Below are 24,982 nucleotides of genomic sequence, written 5' to 3'. Positions count from 1 at the left end.
AGATGGTATTCTCAAGTTGGGACCTGGCAAAGCGGGCAAGAGTTTGCAAACCACTAAGAAGGACATATTCATGATCATCGCCAATTAAATGATCAAGGAGGCATCCCTTAGATTAAGTGCAGGGCCGGTTTCCTCAGGGCAGACACTCACCTAACCTACTAAGCACCCTTCAGACATTTTGGTGGACTCCATCCTATCCTCAAGCAGGCACAAGCCTGAACTGGAAAAAATGAACAATAGAACTGCACTGAATCTCACGGTAACTGATGCAACAAGTCTAAACCTAGGTGCACTGGCACTGCTCCGTTGGCCCTTCAGGGTCAAAAAATCGGTACCATGGTTGGAGTCGGAACAGAAAACAGCACTGGCAAATTTTGTCAGAGCAGCCGCCATATGTTGCATAGCACCAGGAAAAGACAGCCTTTGTGGGGCTCTTCAATGATTCTCTCACTATCACCCACAAACAGTGCCGCTCATCTCTCCTTAGCCCATCGTTCGCATATATTTCACTTGTTTATAGCACCTCTCACACCAGTGTAGGGTGTCGGAGCCCTTTACAGTACACACACATAAAGACAATGAATAATACATGTGTAAATCAGTGTATAGAAAATACATAAGTAGAAAAGGACTACGAGGTGCAAGATTTACATGTCATCCATCCTGGTAGGCATTTTTTAAGAGTGATTTGTCTGTAAAAGCACAAAATCTGGATTCAAAACGTAACTCAGTGGTTAGGGTTAGCTTTACTAATAAGAATTTAATTCCACCCAAATAAACCCTATTTAGCAACATTATGATAATGAAAGACTGGGAAAAAATGTCTTTCTAATCCGTTCCATGGAGTTTGCATGTAGCTCTTTGATGGCAGTTCTAGCTCACTGTTCTAGAATACAACTGTAATTTATGAACAGCAAGTAAGAAAAGGGTCTCTGTGACAAAAGCAGTAACCCACTGAGCTATCCACATAAAATACAGTTCTGTGATCTGCGTGTTACACGTTCTTTGCAACAGGCATAGTAACCCTCTGCACTATCTTAGGTGAGTCAAAACTGCCACTCACTCTCCAGCAGGAAGATTATTCACCAGAGACAGCCTGACACTTTAAATGTTGCCTGGAAAATGCTGGATATACAAGGAACTCTGTAGCGGGTGCTTTTAAATCCATAAAGTATTACATAACACAGAGCGGACGGAACCGAAAGTGAGTGCTGAGTGGATTATGCTGCTGATTTTGTTACTGGAGGCCGATACTGCAAAACTGTCATCCAAGTAAGATCCCCCCTCAGCAAAACCGGCCGCTCACACTTCGAGCCTCTCGGCGAAACACCTGATGCCCAGTACGGCTTTGAATGGTACTATAAGCTGGCAATCGTTAGTATTGTGGTAAAGTAGGTATTCATATTCTGTTATTTTCTTAAGTGCTCATCTACCAAAGGTATTGTGGCACTGCCTTACCAACAACCTGCAAATCCAAATGACACTACAAAATAACCAGGTCTTACGTTGCGTCTGAATGGCCCAATATTGGTCCAATAACACTTACAGGCATATATTTCCAATGGAAGCAGAGTCCACATCCTTGCAGCCAGTACTCAAAAGGCACGACTACCACAGTGACCAATTCAAACAAATGGCCAGAGAAGGACCTTGATGAGAAAAGCATAGGTTTCTAATAGCAATTAGTGTAGAAACTGAACATACAATAAAACAGCTGTATATCTAGAATAATGTACAAAACACAACACTTTAAACTGAATGCACAGGTTGACAGAGAGCCGGTTCAGACTAGCCCGGATAGACAATGTATATGGGGACGCTTGTCAGCTCTCGCAAGTAACCAAGCAGTGCAGTTCTGAAATCGTTGCAAACCCGGTAATCAAATATGGGGAAATCCAAATGAACCATAGCAAAAGACCAACCTGAACGAGATAAGGGAGTGTCATTAAAGGGAGGGCGTGTTGCAATATAGAGTTCTAAAAAACAGTCTTCACTTAGGCCCAATATGGGGAGCAAGCAATAAGTGTCACCCAGAAGTTCATAACCACACAGTATGGAGAAGGTCAGGGTCTAAGGATGTCAGACCAAAACTCAGATCCGATTTTTCTTATTATTATGGACCAGGGTCCCTCTTTTTCTGATAGCGACATGCAACACATTTTGTTGCATTTACTTAGAAATGACGAGAAGATATTGCCTTAGCCAGCTGGCTGTGGTGAAATCAATCTGCACAAAAAGTTTCTTGGAATGGGAATATATAGAGAATTTTAAGCCAAGGATTTGAATAATTAGAAACAACAGGCAAACATACTGGATAGAATTCGAGGATGGCACAGCCCTTCAATAATTACAAGGCAAGATCAGAACTGCAGAGGCAAAAGGAACAGGGACTTGTTGGGTCCAATCAGGGAAAATAAGACATAACTAAATCCCGAGCAGTCCATTCACGTGGACATCAAATAAGTGGCCAATTACAAAAGTCTGGTCAATAGTGTTGAAAGCATCCAACATATCCAACAGGATTATTAGCAGAGACATTACCTTGGCATTGCCTTGACGTCACTGTTATATATGGTGCTTTTTATAAGATCATCAATACTAATTTCCAAAGCATCAGCTTTGAACACAGTTGCAGCCTAGAAACTACATATGGTGTCTGTAATGTAATGTATCTGTTTGGTGAGATGTGGCACTAATATCTATCTCAGAAGGAGCAGGATAGAAACCTGAAAGGAAGCGGAAGGCAGAAATGAACAAAAATTTAAAGTGTTGGACTGTTTTAGAATGACCCCTTCAGAACTGCCTCTAAAATCTCTGGCCTTTTAACTAAATTTTTTTAAAGTGCAGTACGAAAATGCATGATAGGTCCCACTTATTCCAAAATTTTCTCGGTTGATGACCTCCAAAGAACCCCCATGGAGGATTCTGCGTCACTTGCTCAGTGCAATTCTCGCCAACTATTTAAGCTACACCTTCTCAAAATTCATCTGACTTCATCTTGCTGCACTGACATATATTCCTGATGCATGTGATAATAATACTTTACTCCACAGAAGATTGGGAAACAACACTGATCATCAAGGCAACTTTACAGAGTGTCGCACACACATCAACTAAAAGAGGTGGAAGTTGGATGTAACTACAGGAAAAACCTCAGCAAGGACAGTACATTTTCTAATAGATGCATTTTCCTCCACAAAAACTCATTTTTAAGGACTCCTAAAGCAGTACGATTAGCTTGAGGCAGGTCAGCAGAAACACAACAGATAGCGTAAATCAGGAACAGTGCTGCCCATCAGAACAGGCCTCCTTTTGCTCTTCTACATTGGTTCCAAGTCAGTTTTACTTGGTCAATATCCAAATGGAAGAGAACAAAATACAAAGAAGGGTAGATTTGCTATACAATGATCTGCACATCAATTTAAGTTCTCTTAATCAAGTCCACTTCAACCACAAACCAAGATCCACACATTCAATATTGAATGCAACTTTGGTGTTTGATGCGCATCCACCTAGATCATCCACAAAGACCTCCTGCTCAACAAGTATTGCAGCAGAATGTCAAAATGCCAAGAATAACACACCAGTGCACATCATATATAGTCACTTTTATCCTTTGTGCATTTTAGCACTCTTTATCCATCAATATTCTTTGTCGGAATAGGCTTTATCATTTCCAGTAGCCATGTGATGTTGATAGTTCAAATTTTATTTCTTAAATGACAATGATCCACAGCCGACGCGCGTTTTGCCCTATTCGGGCTTTCTCAAGGCTTTTTTCTGACTTATTGTACACTACTGTTTTGTCAGCGCCGCTTTTGTAAAATCAAATGTTTCTCAATATAAGATTCAGCTACTATGCAATTCCCAATGTTCATATATGGGAGACGTCTGTATGCCGATCCTCCACAATATAATGATTCAGGGAGCCATGATAAGTTCCATCTATTCATAAAGCTTCCAATGTCCGTCAACATACCATGTCCGATCCAAATGGAAGAGCAAGCAGCAGCTCGACAACTGATGAGAGGCAAAGCGCCTCACTTATAATGTGATGGGGCCTTCTGGTCCTTCATGAACCTTCAGGTTTGCGAACACTCGAAGATCTAACCATGGTGAAATTTTCTTTTTGTACTGAACGTGCACAGAACTTTCCTCCCTGACACTCTCGGTACTCACTTGAAGATTACCAGTAGTCAGGGTTTAACACTTCGTGGTGCCTATTTAGATCCCACCCCAGCAGACTAACATCAGTTTCTTTATGTGACTCTTTCCGCCCCAGAAGCGCGGAGCCACTTCATAAGACTGATTGACCAATGTGCGGAAACTAAGGGCCTACATGGGCCTTTTTAGGTAGGAAGACCAGTTTGCAGAAACAGGGAGGTTCTGTAAGAATCGGCAGCTAGAGAGAGTGTCTACCAGATAAGGCGTTACTGAAGGTAAGTAGCTTGTTCATCTGAAAGAGACTCCTAGTTGCAGATTCCTTACCTTAGAATAGATACCCTAGCAATACCTGCCCGCAGGTGGGTCTGGGAACTGGTTCAGAACAAAAAGTAATGGGGGACCAACCGGGCAAAGATACCCACATCGCAGTCTGACAGATCTCCAGGACAGGAACTCTGCAACCTAACTAGTGGTAGTAGATTTAGCTCTGGACTAATGAGCCTGCTAGCCCTCAGGGGTCGCTATTCAGCCACTGCGTAGCAGACCTTCATGCAGACTACAATCCATCTAGATATGTACTATTTCTGCACTGCTTTCTCCTTCTTTGCACCAGTGAATGCAACAAAGAGCTGATTGTCCACCCGATGCTCTTTGGTGCGATCGATGTAGATTGAAAACGCTCTTTTTGGGTCCAAACTGTGAAGTTTCTCCTTCTGCTTGGAGGAATGAGGTGAATCAAAGAAGGTTGGCCGCATGATTCTTTGTCTGACATGGAAAGGTGTCGCAACCTTCGGCAGAAAAGAGGCAGAGAACCAGTTTGTCTGTGAAGAAGCTGGTGTAAGGAGGGTGCACTGAAAGAGCCTGCAGCTCGTTGACCACCCAAGCATATGTGATGGCCACCAAAAAGATTGTCTTGATTGTCAGTAGGCTTAGCTTGGGATGGAAGGGTAAACACATTAAAGTTTAAACCGAATTAAGGTCCCATAGAGACAAAAGGTGTGTGGTGAAACATTTGTTGTCACAACAGGTGACTTGAACAAGGAGGGTTGACCTGGCAACCACAAAGCATCTGAGATGGCCAAAAGATACCCCTTAGCTCTGCCCAGAGCAAGGCCTTGAAGGGGTAAAGACGAAACAAACAGGAACCCTTCGGACAAGGGTACAGAAACAAGGTCAACATGTTTGTCAGTGCACTAAGCCTTAAATGTGTCCCAAAAGCAGGGATATACGGTCTTATGGAGGGACTCCAGGCTACCAAGATGACCTCACAAACTTCAGGAAGAAGATCTAGGCTCTCAACTGCCCTGTAGCTGAGACCAGACATCGTCCTAAGGAGTTTGAGATACTATACTCTCCCAGCCCAATATGGAGCCCAAAGGTAATTTAGGCTCAGTCCATCCTGATCTTCAGATCTCGGGACAGGAGTGTAATTGGCGGGAAGGTCTACAGGAGCCCTGAGCCCGACTCAAGATAAAACGAGTCCCCTAGCTAGAGCAAGTGGTGATACTGCAAGTTCATGGCTGTGGCAAATAGATGTAACCAAGGTTTTCCCCAGTCGTGGAAGAGACCTTTCACCACCACCGGATGTAGACGCCATTTGTAATCTGCGAGGCATCGCCAGCTGATTTCATCGGCCCTGGTGTTCAGAGACGTTGCCAGGTGATGCACGACCAGGAAAATGTCTTGATGTCCAGCCAGAGATTTCCTTTATCCTACCCCCTCTGGGACTTCAGGTCTCACTGCAGAGCTGCATACGTCCGTGCACATGTTGTACCAGCATGATGCCAGAGGTCAGAATAACCAGCAGCCACAGAGTCAGTACCACCAAAAACCCAGGATAGAGGCTGAAATATCAGAATCATTGCCTGAATATCGTGGACTCGCCACTCCGGAGGATAGGCACAGAATTGTGCTGTGTCCAGAACCTCCAATGAAAGAGAGCATGTAAGACGGAGTCAGGTGTAACTGCGGCACGCTGATAGAGAACTCCAGCGATTGCAGGAGGTCTGCTGTATCTGGAGGTGGGTGACAGCCACCTAGGGTGAGTCTGCCTTCAACAGTCAGTCGTCGAGGTAAGGAAAGACTGGAAGCCCTGACCTACACAGTTACAATCACTGTCATCACTATTGGTAACACCCACACGGTGCTGGTTATGCCAAAGGAGAGTACAGCAAACTGAAAGTACTCGTGGCCCACCGTGAACTGTCTGTGGACTGGCAGGACAGATGTATGGAAATACGCATCTTTCATGTCTAATGCTACCATCCAGTCTCCAGGGTAGACAGGACCAGAGCGAAGGTGAGGATTTAGAATTTATCCTTTCTCAGGAAGTATTTGAGGGGCGCAGGTCTCGTATATGGCAGATGCCTTCATCTTTCTTTGGCACCAGAAAAGAGTGGAAATCGCATCCACAACCTACTTCTGATGTTGGCGCCCTCTTGATCGCTTCTTTGGCCAACATAGCCTATAATTCCTGAAGCAGTAGGGAGAGGTGGTCTTGTTAATCGATATGAGAGCTGTGGCATGGGTGGTAGGGTTTCTATGAATGGAAGGGTGTAACGCTGCGCAACAATTCTGGAGCACCCATTTGTGCAGTTAGGAAATGGCAGTGGGGCAGGTGGTGCTTGATCCTGCTGCTGACCAGTTGCCGGTGATGTTGCAAGGGCATATTGAGGAGGTTTGGAGGCAGCAGCTTTTTTGCGGGGGAGCAACTGGGCAGAATTATTGCTTTGGGCCCCACAATGCTTGTGGAAGCTGCATCCACAAAAGGACTGGGGAGCCTGCTGGCTGAGGAAATGAATGAACACAAAGAATAGTACTTGGAAGAGTTCTAACGGCTCGGTAGTGGCACTACTGTCCTTGAAGCGAGTGCCATCTAAGGGCATATCCATAAGGGAAGCCTGGACATCCCCTGAGAAGCCAGAAGTCCTTGGCCAGGCGTGGTCGTGGAGTGCCACTGATGACTCAATCACTCTACCCAGTGAGACAGTCGTGTCCAGTCGGCAGCGTATTGTGAAATTTGCTGCATCCCTGTCATCATAATGGTTTGGGTCAGGATGGCTCGAGCATCCTCCAAGATCATGGGCAGCACTTGTGCAACAAAGCCCCACACTATATGGGTATACTGGTCCAATAGGCAAGCAGTGTTCACTGACCAGAGTGCAAAGCTAGTGGAAGAGAAAATTTCTCTTCCCAAAGATTTCAAGGCTCTTTGATTCCCTATCCAGTGGTGTGGTAGGGAACACGCCAAGGTTAACCTTGGAGGTAGAAGCCGGGATGACCAGGCTCTCAGGGGTATCTCTGGGCTCTCAGGGGTGGAGTATTGGGTGAGGACCGCTGGATCCTAGGGAGAAGGGTGGTGATGGCATGCAATCTTCCTGTACACAGAAGCCCCTGTACTGAGCTTGGCCCAGTCCCCAAGCAGGACATCAGTGAGGGCTTCATTAACGGGGAGAAAAGGTTCTGTGGGGGCTACTCTAGGTTGAAGTACCTCTGTCAAAAAATTGGTCTTGACCACCACCAAGGGAACCATAAGGTCCAGGATGGATAAAGTTGTGGCTAAATTGTGGCTATGGCTATAGGATGGATATATTCACCTTCCAGCCATACCACCAAAGAAGCCTGTACAATATCACCAAGATATGCTAAGAGGTCCGCACTCTTCTGAGCATGGAGGCAGTAGTAGCGGCCTCTTAATCCAAATAGAAAAGGAAATATATTCCTCTTACTTTCAGTTTTGAAAATAAGGATACTATTAGCACTTCAGACCCTTCTCGACTTAAAGACAGAAAACAAATGTATTTAGAGAAAAACATTCCGTATCCCGGCTTTACCTCAAACTGGATGTGTGTGATAGATCTTCAAGACATATACTACCACCTCCGGTTGGAAATTCCCACAGTTCATAGTGAATATCATTCATTGTCAGTACAAAGTTCTTTAGGTTCTGCCTCAAGTCAGCTCCTAGGACCTTTTCCAAATATGTGGCTGTTGACTCTGAACATCTAGGAGGAAAAGGATTTTTGTGGATATCACTCACATATATACTTTAGCTCTTATTCAGTGTGCTTTAGGATCACCCTGAAGTGGACCATTTGCTTTCTGATACCGCAATAAGATACAAGAGGCTGTGAATCTAGAAATAGTTCTCTTAGATGCCTGCGTATCGATAGAGCCATAATTTAAGAAATGATGGTCTGACAACCTCAACTCCTTAGTTATAAGTAGTTATAAGTAGTCTCTTAACATCCTTTTAAAATTTAAGGGCCACGATTTAAGAATAGATGGTCTGAGGACCTCAGCTCCTTAGTTCTAAGTATTCTCTTAACACACTTATAACATCCACTGCAAGTAGCAATCTCCCTATTGTATGAGTCAGATTAGGGAAAACCACCAGCAAACATGCTGATTGAGCAATATGAAAATATGACATCATCTTAGGCAAGAATGGCCGGTGAGGTTTAAATACTACTTTACTGCAATGGTAGACAACATAATGCCTGAATCTTACTCACTCTAAGAGTTGACTTGATACCTACCAGAAAATCTGCTTTCGAAGTTGTGTCTTGTAGAGTAGCTTCATGAGTGGGTTTAAAAGAAAACCCCATCAACTTTGACAATACTACATTCAACTCCCAGGGAGAAAATGGTTTTCTTAATGAAGGATTAACCTTTTTCAGACCTTCTCAGAAATCTTTACTTACTGGTCGTCTAAAGAATGAGATATGGAATGAAGACTGTCTACATGCTGTACCAGATGCTATTGGGGACAATCAGGACCTACCTTTACCACTCATAGTATATAACGCACTATTATATCTGCCTGACATACAACTGGGTCTATCTTCCTCTCAATCCAACATATGGGGAATCTCCTACATTTGGGAGCATAGGAAAATCTCACAGACTGACTCCTAGGCACCCTCAAAATCATTAATTTTAATTTAATTTAATTTAATTTAATAACGATTTCTAAAGCGCCTGGTGACCCAAGGGCATCCCCGCGCTATAAGATTTGTGATCCTGTTGAGGGGGAGGGGGAGAGGAGAGACACTTATAGAGGGACTCTATTTCGGGAATAGATGTGTCTTTAATTTCTTGCGAAATGCCAGGTAGTTAGGTTCCAGTCTGAGGGAGCGGGGAAGAGCGTTCCATCCAACAGCTGCTTGAACGGAGAATTGTCGTCCTCCTGTGCGAGTTCTTTTGAATCTAGGAATGCTGGCCAGGTTCTCATTCTGGGATCGTAGGGATCTGGTTGCTGTGTAGGGGGTGATCATTTTGCTGAGGATCGCTGGACCAGATCCGTTGATCAGCTTATGTGTCGTGCACATCGCTTTGAATTGCACCCTTTGGCGCACAGGGAGCCAGCACAGAGCTTTGAGGGCCGGCTTGGCGGACATTCTGGAGGGGAGGTTGGTGAGCAGGCGTGCCGCCGCATTCTGTGTCCGCTGGAGCTTCGTTAGGGTGGCCTCAGGGGCTCCCAGGTAGACCAAATTGCTGTAGTCCAGGCGGGACAGTACTAGTCCCTGGATGAGCAGTTTCCTGGAAGTTGGTGGCAGTAAGGGGAGAATCTTGCGGGTCGTGCGCATGAGCCCGAAGCAGGTGCCCGAAGTTTTAGCTGCTTGTGTTTTCATAGAAAGCTCTGGTTCGAGCCACACACCGAGTGTCTTAATTTCACGCTTCGGGGGGGGGGGGGGATTTCCCCGAACACGTCGGGCCAGAGTGCTGGAGGGATGGTTGTCCATTGTTTCCCTAGGAGCATCACCTCTGTCTTTGACCCATTTACTTTTAATGATGAATTATTCATCCAGTTGTGGATTTCTGTAAGACAATTGGTCAGGTTTTCTGGGTGGTCGATCAGTTGGGACAAGGAGACGACCAGCTGAGTGTCGTCAGCATAGCTTACCATTTTTATGTTAAATGGTGTCACCACGTCCTCAAGGGGGGCCATGTATACATTAAAAAGCATCGGGGTCAGGGAGGAGCCCTGAGGGACGCCGCTTGTGAGTGGGAGGGTGGATGAGTGGTGATTATCGTCCCATACTTGGAACGTGCGCCCTGTAAGGAAGGATTCAATCCAACTGAGTGCCGTCCCGGTAAGTCCTGCATCCGCCAGTCTATGTAGAAGGACACGGTGGTTGACTGTGTCGAAGGCTGCGCTTAGATCCAGGAGGATCACTGCCACTGATCCTCCTGAATCCAGTATGCGCCTTGCCTCTTCAATGACGGCAAGAAGTGCGGTGTCTGTGCCATGGCCCGGGCGGAATCCAGTTTGGGATTGTCTAAGTATGTTGTTGGTCTCAAGGAACTGAGATAGTTGTACCAATTTCTCTGCTACTTTGCTGATACCAGGGAGTAGTGATATTGGTCGGTAATTAGACATGTCTGCTGGGTCTAGCTGTGGTTTTTTTTGAAGCGCCTTCACCACAGCACTCTTCCAGCTGTCGGGGACAGATCCGTGGGCGAGCGAGCTGTTAATAAGTTCCGTGACAGTGGGCACGATGACTGAGGCTACGGTTTTGAGGAACCTGATTGGTGCTGGGTCCAGAGGTGATCCGCTTTTCATTTTTGTTAGGGTTCGTTCTACCTCTAGGCAAGTTACTGGCCGAAATGTCGGCAGTGTGGGGCGTAGATTGCTTTCGATTTGGTCGAGGGATGAACGACTTTCCATGTGGCTAGGGGGGCCGGGGGGTGGGAGGGAGGCCAGGATACGGGTAATTTTGTCGTTAAAGTAATAAGCTAGTTCATTACTTCTGTCAACTTTGAGGGTGGTGGAGGGGGGGGTGTTGGGAACTTTGAGCAGCTCCTTTACAATTAAGAAGGATTCCCTGGCTGAGTTGGATGATTCTTGTATCCGCGTGTCGTAATGTGAGGCTTTGGCTTGTCTGATGGCCTCTTTATAGAGTCTGACTGTGACCTGGAAGCTTCTTTATTGGCATGTTGCCAGTTTCTCCTCCGAAGCCGTTCGGCTTTTTTGCAGTTTTTGCGAAGTATTCGGAGGTCCGCGGTATACCACGGGGCCGAACCAGGTTTGCCGTTTTTGTCCTCCCTAGTTCTAATTGGGAGCACTAAGTCCAGGGAGGAGGTGATCCACTCTCTGAATTTTTTGTCTGCAATAGCCGGATCTTCCGCGTGTGCAGGGTGGTCCTTTCTAGGGTTTTGGCCCATTCTTCGGTGGGGAGTCTGGACCAGGTCCTGTCCTTGCTGTAGGTGGGCGTTTTTTGGGGTTTCCTGAAAGTTCCAGGTAGTTGGAAGGAGACTAGGAAGTGGTCTGTCCAGGGAAGGGGAAGGGCCTCCTTCGCTTGCATCGAGGGAGAGCTAGTGAACACCGGGTCCAATAGATGACCCTTGATGTGGGTGGCTCCGGAGTTGAGTAGGCGAATGTCAAGTGCCGCCAGATCTAAGATCAGGTCGTTGGCTACCGAGTCTACCGGGTCTTCGAGATGAATATTCAGGTCACCTACTATCATAAAGTTTGATATAGAGTGGGCCTGGGTTGTAACTGAGTCCAGGAGGGAACTAGCGAAAGGACCTGGGAGACCGGGGGGACGGTACACAAGTATTCCTGTTAATGAGTTGGTTGGGTTTAGTTTGATAGTAAAGTGAAGACTTTCTGAGTCGGTAATCTGTGCATCACTGGTTTTACAGTGGAGATAGTCCCGGTGGATAATGGCGACACCACCACCTCTGCCTAAGGGGCGGGGTAGGGACTGAATGCAATAGCCCGGTGGAGTTGCTAGTGCCATGTCTGATTGTGAATGTGGGGCAAGCCACGTTTCCGTGAGGAAAAGGATATCTATCTCCAGGTCTTCTATGAGGTGGTTAATCTGTGTCGCGTGTTTGGGTAGTGAGCGACAGTTTAGTGAAGCGAGTTTGAGGGAGGCGGACTTGTGAGGTTTTGGAGGGAGCGTGAGCTGGGCTGGCTTACATAGAGAGCAGCGAGTGAAAGGTCCATTTAGATCATGGATGTAATCACAGGAGGAGGTTGGGGGTCTAAGACTTAGTAGCTCTCTGCGTGAGAAGCTTACCTTTGGGTTGGCTGTTTTAGGCAGGGGTTCTGGCCCTGGGCCCGGCCGTGCGCGGACAGGCGCAGACGGGCTTGCCTTAGGCGCGCCTTCGGCGCGTAAACGGCGCTCCCGCTGCGCTGGTATGGCCGGCACATTTGTACTGGTTGAGAGTGGGCGTGGCCTCGCGGTGGGCGTGGCTACCGCCTTGGGCGTTTCCCTGTCTCAGCGCGGGTCGCTGTCTCAGGGAAGGTCGAGGAGGGCTGTGTCAGCGCGTGAGGTGAGCGCTTCAAACAGGTGAGCTCCCAGGTTTTTAAAATCAACAAAAGAGCACAGAATATACAGTTTTTAAAAATAAAATTGTGGTCACAGTCCTCCGGCTTCCGCCTCAGAGGATACAAACAAACAGAGTAATAAGCGCTTGTTATCAGCGTCTTATATACTGGTTGAGAGTGCATTCTGAAGGCAGGATCAAGTGTTCATACTGTATGCGTTGAGATGCTAAGCAGTCAAATGAAGAGATGTCAAAACTGTGATATAGTAGCTTACCCTTTGCTGTGCTTAGCAGATCCTGCCTGCACTATAGTTTCATGGTCAGTTTCCCGGACAGGAGGCACAGGTCTTTGAACCTCCAATGTCTTGGCTATAGGGGGGTATGAAGGTCAACCTCTCTCTCCCCTTCTTTACTTTGGGCACCACATTTGGGAGTAAAGCTACTGGAAGAAAAGCATGGAGAAATATTCCAGACCAGTTCATCAAAAATGCATTCTCCAGGGTTTCCGGCTGTAGCAACCTATATGTAAAATCTTAGCAATTTTTGGTTTCTGCAGTGGCAAAGAGGACCACCTCAAAAGCTGAAAACAGGATTTTAAACTTTTGTTATTGATAACACACTAGTGATCTTCTAACGTATCTTTTTAGAGCATCTACCTGATAATTCTGAGCACCTGGCCAGTATTATCACTCTTAAAATGAGATTTGTGAATATCAATCAGTGCCATATCTTCAGGCATCTTCGGCCAAGGCTCTCAACCTGGTTCCACATGGTTTCTTTAGCTGATGCATTATTGTTCAGATGACCGAATCAAAACCTTGCCACTCGCTAAGGATGGGAGGAAGGATTTCATAGCCAGATGGACAGCTTTGTGTTTCAGCATGTTGGTGTCACAGGATGTCTCCAGCTGAGACCATGTATACTGAACCTGCAAGCCCATAAAATTGGCACCTCAGCCTAGGAATGAGGAATCTGTGACATCCGTTTGCTTTGGATTCGGTTTCAGATAATGGACAGAGATTGCTGCATTTTGTCCAGCGAGCCACCATGGGATGGACTGCAATGCTTCCGCAGACACCATCTATTTGTCTTTCCAGCTCCTTAAGCACTGACTTCACAGGTCCTTTATGCATTATGGCAGTAGTGTCATGTGCAACCTTGCACGAGGTACTAACGTGATGCATGAGACAACTGAGCTTAGGAGAAATTATATTCTTCCCACTGGTGGATTTTATGGAGGAAATTAGATTGCATTTCTTCTGGACGGATAATAAACACTTTTACCAGTAAGGAATCTATGATAGCTGTCAGATGCTGAATCCTTTGAGTTGGAACTAGCTTGGCTTTTTCTAAACTCCTCTGAAGACTCAGGTCTGATAACATTTTCACTGCTATATTATCGTCCTGAAGTACTCTCATCCTTAAACTGGCCTTGAAGTCATACACCAAGCTAAGGGTAGACTTAAGATTTCATTCGATCTGAGATGAACTGCTGTGCATTGTCAGAATACTTTGGGGACAGACTTTAGACTGAATGGCAGCGCTTTGAATTGAAAATGCTTGTTCTGAACCACATATCTCATATTTGCTGTACCTTTGAGTTGCTGGAATATGGAAGTATGAATCTCAGATCTATGGAGCACATCCATTCTCCTGGATTGATGAGAGGGAAGATTTGATGCAACACCAGCATTCCAGTTGTATCCTTCTTCATCTGTGCCTGGAGTATATCACTATAGGTCTCTTTCCACTGCACCTTTGGCCTACAATGATCTTTTTTGTAGGAGTTCTTGTAGGTGGTGATGATTTGATCTCAATGGATTTACCACACGTAGAAAAGATTTGGGTCTCAAAGAGTAGCTACTCTTCACAATAGAGAGTACTCAAGCATCTTTTGTGATGCTTTGCCACTATGCCAAGTATTGAAATTCACTCTCCCTTACTGGAACAGTCAGTGGTGCGCAGGTAAATCAGTCTTGAGTTTGATGGGATTTTCCCTAGTGTTGGTAGAGGTTCCTAATTTCTATCTCTTGTCTGACTTCTTTGTCTGTACTCGGGGCACTCATCTTAGCATTACTCTTGTTTTAGCATCTCCACAATGAGGTGCTAGCAAGAATACTAAATCCGCTAGCATCTCCTATTAGTGTGCCGGTAAAGAGAATGATAGTAGTCCTTCCTTTTTCTTGTGGCTTAATGTCTTTAGGGAGTCTACCTCTACCGTATGCATTTCATCATCGGCGTAGAAACCAAACTTGGAAAAACCAGAGAATGGAAGGCTAATGATTTTCTGCTTAGGATCCGGTCTTCGACAAGTTATCGTTACACGAGAAGCGCACCCCAAAGGAAGTCAACAGCAATAACCACAATGATTTGATTTGAGATTAGCTTTCCTCCATTAACTACTTTAAGGAAGTCATGTTTATCTTCCACCAGACGTTTGTCCGCAAATCTATAGGTCATGTGCCACAGTGACAATTGGAAGCAGTTGAAGCTGCTGTGCATCTTCCAGATTTAAAGTTTCAATCGTTTTTAGCCCGTCTGCGCCCGTCCGCGGCAGGCCAGGGCAAGGGGCATGTTACTCTGCTCCCCCTCTTACTTACACTCGCTCAGCCCTTGTCTCTGTCCACGACCCCGCCCTCCCTCCCCCCCATCCGTCCCTAAACTGCTACTTCACAACCTGTTCACGACCAGAACTACCTTCCCGGAAATCCTTCCTTCCTTTCCCGACCAATGTACTCTCACTCCGCACCCTTTGGCCCGGACCCCATCATTCCCTGGCCCCTCTTCCTCCCCACTGTCCTTGGTGTACCTCAACACCCGCTCTCTGGTACGGCACCGATCAGAAATCTTCTACCTTCTGGATTCAGAACAGCCGGACGTTTTGTTCTTGACTGAGACCTGGCTTACAGATGATTCGTCTCCAGACATCTTGGCAGCCATCCCCCCAGGTTATTACATTCTGCAGACCAATCGCCCTACTGGTAAAGCGGGCGGCGGGGTTGCAGCTATCATCAGAACCCCATCAGGTTTTTCCTAGTGCCCTCTCTCAGCATCTCCTCGACAGACTGTCTCGTACTAAGACTGGAGCAGCCGGGGTGTTCGCTCATCTGTGTGCTGATCTACTGTCCCCCCTCAACCCATGCCGGACTTCTCTATTCAGTTCGGCAATCTGATCACCCAGCTTACCATCAGCAACTCCAACGTGCTGGTCCTAGGCGACTTTAACTACTGGCCGTCAGACACTCACGAAACCCCTGACTCACGGGCCTTCTCTGATCTTATGCTGAGTCTCAACTGTACCCAACACATACATGCACCTACGCATGTTAAAGGCCACACTTTAGATCAAGTCTGGACCACCTCTCTTGCCATTTCTGTTCCCCTTGTCTCTGCCTGTCTCTGGTCAGATCACCACCTCATTACCTTCTCCTTAGCTATGCCCCCCCCTTTCACTGCTGCCCGCCAATCTAATTTCCTGGCACGTAATTGGAATAAAGCTGACCTCAACAAATTTACTGCTCTTCTGAGCTCTTCGTCCCCACCCATCACTGGACCCAATACCTCCACTGACCTTCAGTCCAAAACCCTCACACATTGGCTTACCACTGTGGCCGACTCTGTGGCACCTTTAAAACCTGTCAAGACAAGGCGCAGCCATGATGCCCAAAAGTGGTTTACCGCTGTGCTCAGCGCACTCAAACTCAGTCTTCGCCAGGCAGAGAGACACTGGCGCCGGGATTATTCCCCTGAATCTAAAGAGATGTTTTCGCTTCGGCTGAAGGAGTACAAGAAAGCAATTACTGCGGCCAAATCCTGCTATTTTTCAAGCAAAATCTTGAACTCCTCCAACAAATCTAAAGATATTTTTTCCATAGTGGATGAACTATCTAACCCGGAAAGAGTTGCCCTAGCCCCCCTCCCTTCCCAATCCCTGTGCGACTCCCTTAACCAATTTTTTGTTGAGAAAATCATCAAAATTAAAACCAGCATCTCCATTTCTCCACCGGCTCCCACATCTTCTTGTGTTCCTAGTTACTCTCACACTCACACTCTTACTCACATCCCTCTCATTTCAAAGGATAACTTTTCGTCACTCCTACACAAAGTCTCCTCTGGCTCTCCCAGCGATTGTTGCCCCCCCTCGGTTCTCCAAGAAGCCTTCACCTCTTGTCCAGACCCCCCCCTTGCTCTTTTGAACAACTCTTTGACCAGGGGGGAGGTTCCTGGACCCTTCAAACAGGCTGAGGTGGTCGCCATTCTAAAGAAACCCTCGGCAGACCCTTCCATCATGAGCAACTATCGCCCAATCTCCCTTCTCCCTTTTCTCAGCAAAGTTCTAGAATCGCACGTCACTCAGATTCTCAGTTCTTTTGTGGAAGACTCTGGTGTCCTGGACCCCCAGCAAGTTGGATTTAGACCCGCGCATTCAACAGAAGCCGTCATTCTTTCTGTCATGGAGGAATTGCGCAGGGGAGCGGACGCTAACATCTGCCAGGCTTTGGTCCTCCTGGACCTGTCGGCCGCCTTTGACACGGTCGACCATGATATCTTGGTCGACCGTGTCGGAGAGGCCGGCATCCAGGGTACCGCCTTGGCCTGGGTCCGCTCCTTTCTGACTCAACGCCATCAAGCTGTCAGACTATCCCAGTTCTCTGCTTCCCAGGTCAAACTTACCTGTGGTGTCCCGCATGGCTCTTCCCTATCCCCCCTCCTTTTTAATTTGTATCTTTCCCCACTTATCCGTGCCCTCCGGCAGTTCAATGTCACAGCGTTCAACTACGCTGATGACATACAACTAATTTTCAACATTGATTCCTCTGCTGATTCCATTTCTACTTTCCAAAACACCCTCTGCTTTATCAGCAATTGGATGAGCTCAAACCATCTGAAGCTCAACCCTGACAAGACCGAGCTGGTTCTTGTCGGGGGCCCTTCCAACCCTTGGGACTCCTCCTTCTGGCCGGTCAGCCTCGGCAGTCCACCCCGCCCTGCCAACTGTGCCAAAAGTCTGGGAGTCGTCATCAGCAGCGACCTTTCTATGACGCCCCAGATCAGCGCGGTAGTCTCCTCCAGCCATTTTCAATTAAGGAAAATTAGGAAAATCTCCCGGCTACTTACTTTCGAGGCCCTCACCCTAGCCTTGCTAGCGCTAGTAATATCGAGGCTCGACTACGCCAACGCGCTCTATGTTGGCATTCCAGCCTACCAGCTTAGGCGGCTTCAGCTGATCCAGAATCAGGCTGCCCGCCTGATTCACTCTCTTCCAAGAGATCAACATGTTCACCCCCTCCTGAAGAGCCTTCATTGGCTCCCGGTAGCCGCCCGCTGCAGGTTCAAGTTGGGCTGCATCATTTTCAAATCTCTTGCAGTTCAGGGCCCCCACTTCATCGCTTCCCTCCTTCAACCCTATGTTCCCCCTCGCACTCTCCGGTCTTCCCAACTGGCCCTGTTATCCACTCCCAGATACAAGAGGAAGAAACACGGCGGGCTTAAGTTCTCCTTCCTGGCCCCCACTTTTTGGAATTCCCTCCCTCTGCCTCTCAGACTGTCCACTCCGTACCCCAAATTCAGATCTTCTCTCAAAACTTTTCTTTTTACTGAATCTTACCAATAAACGTCCCCTGTTGCTTCTTCATCTGCTCTCTTCATTATGGCGCCAAGAAACCTAATGGTGTTAGTTGCGCCTTACAAATTTGTTTAACATAACATAACATAACAACATTTTAGCCCGTCACCAGAATCCACATACCATATGAGAGAGAGAATCAGAGAAGGAGATCGAGATAATAAGAATGCCTCAAATTCATGGAAGGCTGCTTTGACATTATAAACTTTGACGTTAGTTTCCCTAAAGTCATTGTTCTCAATGGTGTGCTCCCTTGTCTCAATATCGATCTTCTCCTCAAAGGTGATCTTTGACTTGACAGATGTCTTTACAGAACGATATAATGCTGTTTCCCTCAACAGCGATAAGGAAGGTGAGGCCAAAGAGATATGCAGGGTTTTGAAGTGGTAGCAGCTGCCACTTAACCATTGATTAGATTGGATTTATGTGGAATGGCTTTTAACCAATTAGGACTATTACGTGTCTCTAATTATCTGCATCAGACATTTATTACCCCCACACGTATCCATCGAATGTTTGCCGGGGTTGTCCCAAAATGCCCGAGATGTTCATGCCCAGAGGCTGCCTTATACCACATGGTGTGGGTCTGCCAAGAGATTGGGCAATTCTGTTCAGTGGCTGTGATATTACTGGTGGAAATTATAGGCTGGCCCCTTCCTGAGGACACCCTGCCATGCTTACGGGGGATAGGACCCCACACAGCTAAGAACATGTGCGGCATGAAATTTATAGACTTGGTATAGCAATCGCCTGGAAATCCCTTGCTTCTCTCCTCATATCACTCTGGTTACATGATCTTTCCAAGTGGGCCACTGTGAAGATCACAACCTTGCGTTCATTTCCTGTGCAACACGAGTTGGCAGCTCTGTGGGACGCCTCGGACAATATATGGAGTTCCCTACTCTATGTGGGCACAGCGTGTATTTGCACTTGCTGTCTATTATGATTCTTGACACAACATGCACAGTACCACCTGCATGCAGCCACACGCATGGGCTACATGCCAATTACTGTGGTAGTCATAGAGACACTAGACTACAGCACACCTTTTGCCACTAAGATTGCATTTTATTGTTGCGATAAATGATATGTTGTGTTACGTCTCTTCTTTTTCCCTACAGGTATTTTTCAAGTGTCAGTGAGTACACAGACACTTTTAAATCACACACTTTAGCGCATGTGTAGGTATAGCAAAAGGTTTCACATGGCACTATTCACCTTTGCCACTCACTTTTCACCCACTTGGTCCTGAAGAAAGCTCTTTTCACCTTTTTTTAACGGGTTGAAACATGTAGACCGCCAAACATAAGCAAATTACGGTAAATAAATCCAGATTAGCTGCACTACACATACTGATTTTTAAATGTATTCTGAGCCACCATTGTTAAAAAAATGTTAGGCAAGGATCCTCAGAGATATTTTTAACTGTAAATATTTCCCCTCACATCACATTTATGCACAACACCAGCTCCGCTGTAATCAGGCGTCGTAGCACAACCAGGAGGTACTCGGCCACCTGGTTGGGACCCCATTGATGAAGCATGACACCAACCAGGTTGGTGTGTAAGGGGTCTTTTAAGAACACCTAATGGGTCCATGTTCTTACTACTCACAGTGATTTAATTGCATACACATAGTGGGTCCGTCCACATTGTTTAAGTCTCGAACATATAACAGGGCGTCCGCATATACAAGTTTCCATAAGGGAAAAGTTTATGGCAATAGTTCCATGGCTCCTGATGGAAAAAAGAATATATCACTAATTGTAGGTAAAGTCAAGAAGAGATTGTGAGCAATGATTTACCTCATATGAATTTAGTAGGCAATCTGTTACAGGTCCAGAAATAGGGGCATGCATACTGTGTGAAGAAATGCACGTTCTGCAATTCAGGAATTAGACTCGGGTGAGACAGAATTGACAGTGGTTTCCGAAGGAAGGGAGTCATGTTTAATGGTAAGTGTCAGAACGGATTTGTGTGGTTTGATGAGTAATAAAACCCTGCTGGTCCAATCACTAGAACTGTGTCGCAGTCATGAGCTAGAGTGTCAGTTGGGTCTTAAACATGGTCGACATATGATAAAGGGATACTTTGAACTATAACAACAAAGAAAACAGTAATGGCAAAGGAAAAAATTGACTAGTGCTTGATATCAAGTTGCTACAGGGCAGCATCTTTTGTGCGTCTTTGGGAAATGATGCATTTAAGTGACTTGTGTGACAATAGATTAAGATTTTATGGGGTAAGACAGGAAGAATGGAATGGCAACAGGTTGCCCAGATATCAGGGTCGGGGACTGAACCTCAACAGGGCAAAAACGCACAGGTACCATCCAGCGTAACTAATGAAAAGCACCAGCAAAAACAAAAGATCTGGCCTTGACAAGATGGTGCAATGTTTAATTTGTTATTGCAAGCATGTTGCATAAATGGAAAAAAGCAAATATGTTTAATGTGGCAGCCAAAGGAATGCAATAAAATTATAAATCTGAAAAAGATTTACTGATGTGGCTGTTTTTAGATCTCACCTGAGAAAGTGCATGCACTGTCTTTTGCGAGACATTTTGTTAACTTAATGTGAGACACAGAACACGACCATTGCTTACTATTGGCTAGATTCATCTTCACTCTTATTTGCTTGCTTCTGATTTGTTAAAGTGTGCAGACTTCACCTCCTCGTACTCTGTTTGACCCTCCCCAAGAACAAAGCCAAAGTGCTTGTGTCCTTCCACTGCTCATGTTATGGATGCTACTTTTTTTTCTTTTTGTTTAAGTACTCTGCAAGACTACATGAGTCTCTGTGTTGATTGCCCACTATCTGTCCCCTCCATTCTTGCATACTTCCTTATGCTTACTCACACCTCTCTGCTCTATGCCCACTTACTTACAGTTGCTTACCCCATCCTACTATCCGAGTTATTGCTTGCCCCTCCCACCCTCCTCCCGCTGTCACTGTTGCTGCTTGCTCCTCATGCCCTCCATGTTGTAGCTTGCTACCTTCTGTCCTCTGTGTTGTGGCTTTTCCTCCCTCATCTTCAGTGCTGTTATTTGCCCCCCTCCCACTCGTTGCGTTGTCGCTTGCCCCCTCCAGGCCCTGTATTGTTGCTAGCTCCTCCTTATGGTCCAGGTTGCCTGCCCACCCACCTGCTATACCAAAAAAGCACTATGATGTGTTTAATGCTTGCCACGGCATATGTGCTTTTTTCTTAACTTTTAAAAAAACCTGCAGCCACGCACCAGCCCATGCCCCACTGACATCGCTATCTGCCATGACCCCTTGTCGTTGCTTTTTTCCTTTAACTTGTTGTCATGCTGCACAGCAGCAGTGCTGTGGTACAATATGACTAAAAAGAAATTGACAAAGTCACTAGCTCTCTCATAGGCCAGACCAATTGCTTTGCAAATACTTGTTTAAATATTAACCCGTTCAGTTGTGCAATACATTTTATCATTATTATTTGTGAAGAGACAAAAACAAATCACTGACTAATGAAGCACTCACATCACAGCATAACACCGACTTTACAAAGGAGATGGAAAATAAATAGCAATCTATCTCAATACTTGAAGTGCAGAGTAAATAAATAGTATTTGAAGAGAATACGAAAAACAAATCAAAAGGACACTTGTACTAACTTTGTCACTGAAGAGTAAGGAATTATTTTTAGGTGGAGGTGAACAATGTGCACAGCATTTGTGCTGACACTCAAAGTGAAGGAAGCATGCAAACTCTCACTGTTGAAATATGAAGAATTTCTTACTAAAGAAAAAACTAAGTTTTTCACTTCTCAGATTGAATCTTCCAAAAACTCTGCCAGGGAGCTATACCAGGTGATAAATAAACTGACCAAAAAAACAGAAATTAAGGGAACCAAAAGTAGCCAAGCCTTCTGCGACACCATTGCCCAACACATTCGCAATAAGGTAGACCAAATTTAAAATCTATTTAAAGCCACAGACTCCTCCGCGAGTAAGAATACCACTCTATAATATATTGGCCATGCCAGCAATATTTATATGCAAAATGACACCACTTTCACCCCCGTTTCCACCATACAGAACAAAATCAGGTTCCCTTTATGATGATACGTGCCTTGCTTTCAGGTTCTCAACTGGCTTCTTCCCCACCACATTTCGGGACTACCATTCCTAGCGAAATGAATTGAAAAAATTGTGAACACCCAAACTGACTTAATTTACTCAAGAATACCACAAGCTAGATCCAACTCAGTTTGGGTTTAGGTCTGAACATAGTACCGAGATCGCACTGATTACAGCCACCGATGAGCTTAAGACCATCTTAGACAGGTGAGGCACCACACCGCTTATCCTTCTAGACCTATTGGCGGCCTTTGATACGGTGGACCATGCCATCTTGAGGAAAGGGGAAAAAAAGTGTTATACCTTATCTATTCTTGTTATCATAACCAATAGAATATTTTCAGTGTCCTTATTCATTCCCTTTTTAACATTATTAGGAAGATGATCCAGTGGCTCTTCTTTTGTTGTAATTTAAGTTCAAAGTTAGTTGCCTTCTCTGGACATTTTGATACTTTCCTTTCTATAAAATCAAAATTCATGTACGTGTACGTACTGTTTGAGTAAATTTGCTACCATCGGTCATTGTTGTTGTTATGAAAATGTTCTCGAATTTGGTTTCTGAAGGTCTGGTAGTGCTCGTACAACTAAGAGAGTCTTTAACTTGCTTGGTTACTGAATGACTTCATTTGACATTTGTTGTTTTCTTAGTTCTCAATTTGAAATATGAACATGTGTGAAGTGTAAAGGTCATTGGGTTTACTTAAAAAAAAGAAAGTTAGGTCGTCATGTTTGAATTCAGACTGGTTTGTAGGTTTTGACTTTTGTAGGTCATGGAAGAATATTCTATTATTGTGTCTGAGATCAGTGAATTGCGTTAATTGGAAATCAGCATTTCCACAGTGTGTTACTGGCAAATGAGTGACCCTCAAGGTATTTTGTCAGAAACTGCCTGGGTGATTGTTTTTTACTTGTTGTTTTGGTGAAAAGGAGGGCCCTCCTGTCGATTGTGTGTGCCATGTCTTATGCTTTTGCAAATGTGGGTTATATCCACTTTGTTGAAGTTTGTTAAAGGACTATTGTTTTTGCAGTTCATACGATGTTGGATCACAATAGATTGTGTTTAAGTCTCAAGAATTCAGAAGTGGGAATATTTCTGATTCGATGTAATGGATAACAACTGATGAGACAGAGAATCGCATTTGCAGCTGTAAAAATTTAGGGCCACACGTACAAAAGGTTTTAGTGGTCGCAAATGGAACATCTGGCCGCTAGAGACTGCTAAATAGCTTTTTGACATATACTAACCCTATTTCGCGAGTCAGTAACCCATTACCGACTTGCAAAATAGAGGTTGCCAGTCGATATTAGGAAGGGGCATGCCAAGGGTGTCTCTCCCTAATTGTGAGTTGCACAGGGATATATGAATGTTTTGCAACAGGAATGCGGTTGCAAAACATTTGCAGTTTAATTCCTACTTCAAGTAGGTGGTAAGCCATTTGCGAACAGGAAAGGGTCCCTAAGAGACCTCTTCCAGTTGTGAATGGTTGAGAGAAGGTTTTTAAGAGCAGGCAGTGGTCCCACAGACTACTGCCTACTCTTAATAAATGAAACTGACACGTTCATTTTTCTTTTTGAAACGCATCTTGTTATACTTTAAGGAAATCGGGCAGCATTAAAAAAAATGTTATTTAAAAGCAAACACAGATATGGTGGACTGCTGTCTCCAGCAGGCCACCATCTCTGTGTTTTTATCGATTTCCAGTGAGTCGCAAATTGCGACCTACCTCGTGACTATTAATGAGGTAGGTACATTGGAACCCCATTCAAGAACCGCTAAATATGTCTGAGACACATCAGCACATCGCATTTTGTGACTTCCTAATTGCGAGTCGCAAAAAGTCGCAATTGGGAACTCGCAAAATGAAACTGTTGTACATATGGCCCTTAGTGTTTAGTATACAACTGTAGACATGAATAGTTAATTCCAAATATTACATTTCTGTTGAATAGATTTTATAGGCCACTTTTATGTTGTAGTTGTTAGTTTTGAGAATTTGTATGTGTTCCAGTTTGTCAATTGGGTTTTGAAAGATGGCAATGATGTTATCAACATATTTCCCACACAGAATCGTATTCTGGGTATACAATGAAACATGATAAACCCAGAAATAATGCTTCTCTAAATTTCCTTGAAGATATTATCATATAAGGGTGCATAGCAGTCCCTTGTATCTGGAGGTACGTGTTATGGTTGAAGAAGAAGATACTGTAAGTAAGGCTAAGTTGCAACATTTCTAGAATAACATTTTTATAGCTGTGCAGTGAGAAGACCTGGTTTGTAGTACTGATTTTACTGCTCTAAGACTGTGTAAATTCCTTATGACTGTATAGACGTTAGTGACATCAATTGTAGCCAACATGTAATCTTCCTACCATTAAATACATTCCTTCCACTTAAGGAAAATATGTTTGGTATCATGTATAAATGACAGTGGATTTTTGGCAAATGATTGTAACTGGAAATCAATGTTTTCTGAAATGTGTGAGAAAATCGAATTGATTTCTGATATTAATGGTCTGCCAGGGGGTGGGTTGCTTGGTTTATGTATTTCAGAATTGGAGGATACAAGATGGACTTTGCTAGATATGGTATATATATAAAGAGATGCTGAGAATCACAATATGACCGCCTTTAGGGGAGTACAAAGACAACAATCTCAACATTGAAGAGCTTCCTACGACAGTGATGCCTTGAAAGCCTAAACGACAGCAAGCAAGACACTGGTGCCTTCGACCTAGATGTCTATTTTTTTGCTTCTTCTTTTGTATCTTATTAGAGACACTCTCCCGTATCAGTGAGAGCCCCCATGTGGATA

The 24,982-nt window shown here is 45.0% G+C and overlaps 1 protein-coding gene across 2 annotated transcripts in view; it reads right to left on the bottom strand.

The window, feature by feature from the left end:
• The window catches only part of COG7 (component of oligomeric golgi complex 7), a 199,680-nt gene that overhangs the window by 1,724 nt on the left and 172,974 nt on the right, over positions 1 to 24,982 (bottom strand). The gene's annotated exons all lie outside the window — the stretch shown is intronic.

The sequence above is a fragment of the Lissotriton vulgaris genome, chromosome 10 (assembly GCF_964263255.1).
Source record: "Lissotriton vulgaris chromosome 10, aLisVul1.2, whole genome shotgun sequence".
Classification (NCBI taxonomy): domain Eukaryota; kingdom Metazoa; phylum Chordata; class Amphibia; order Caudata; family Salamandridae; genus Lissotriton; species Lissotriton vulgaris.
The sequence above is the reverse complement of the archived record's forward strand: the minus strand, read 5'-3'. Positions and strand labels throughout refer to the sequence as shown.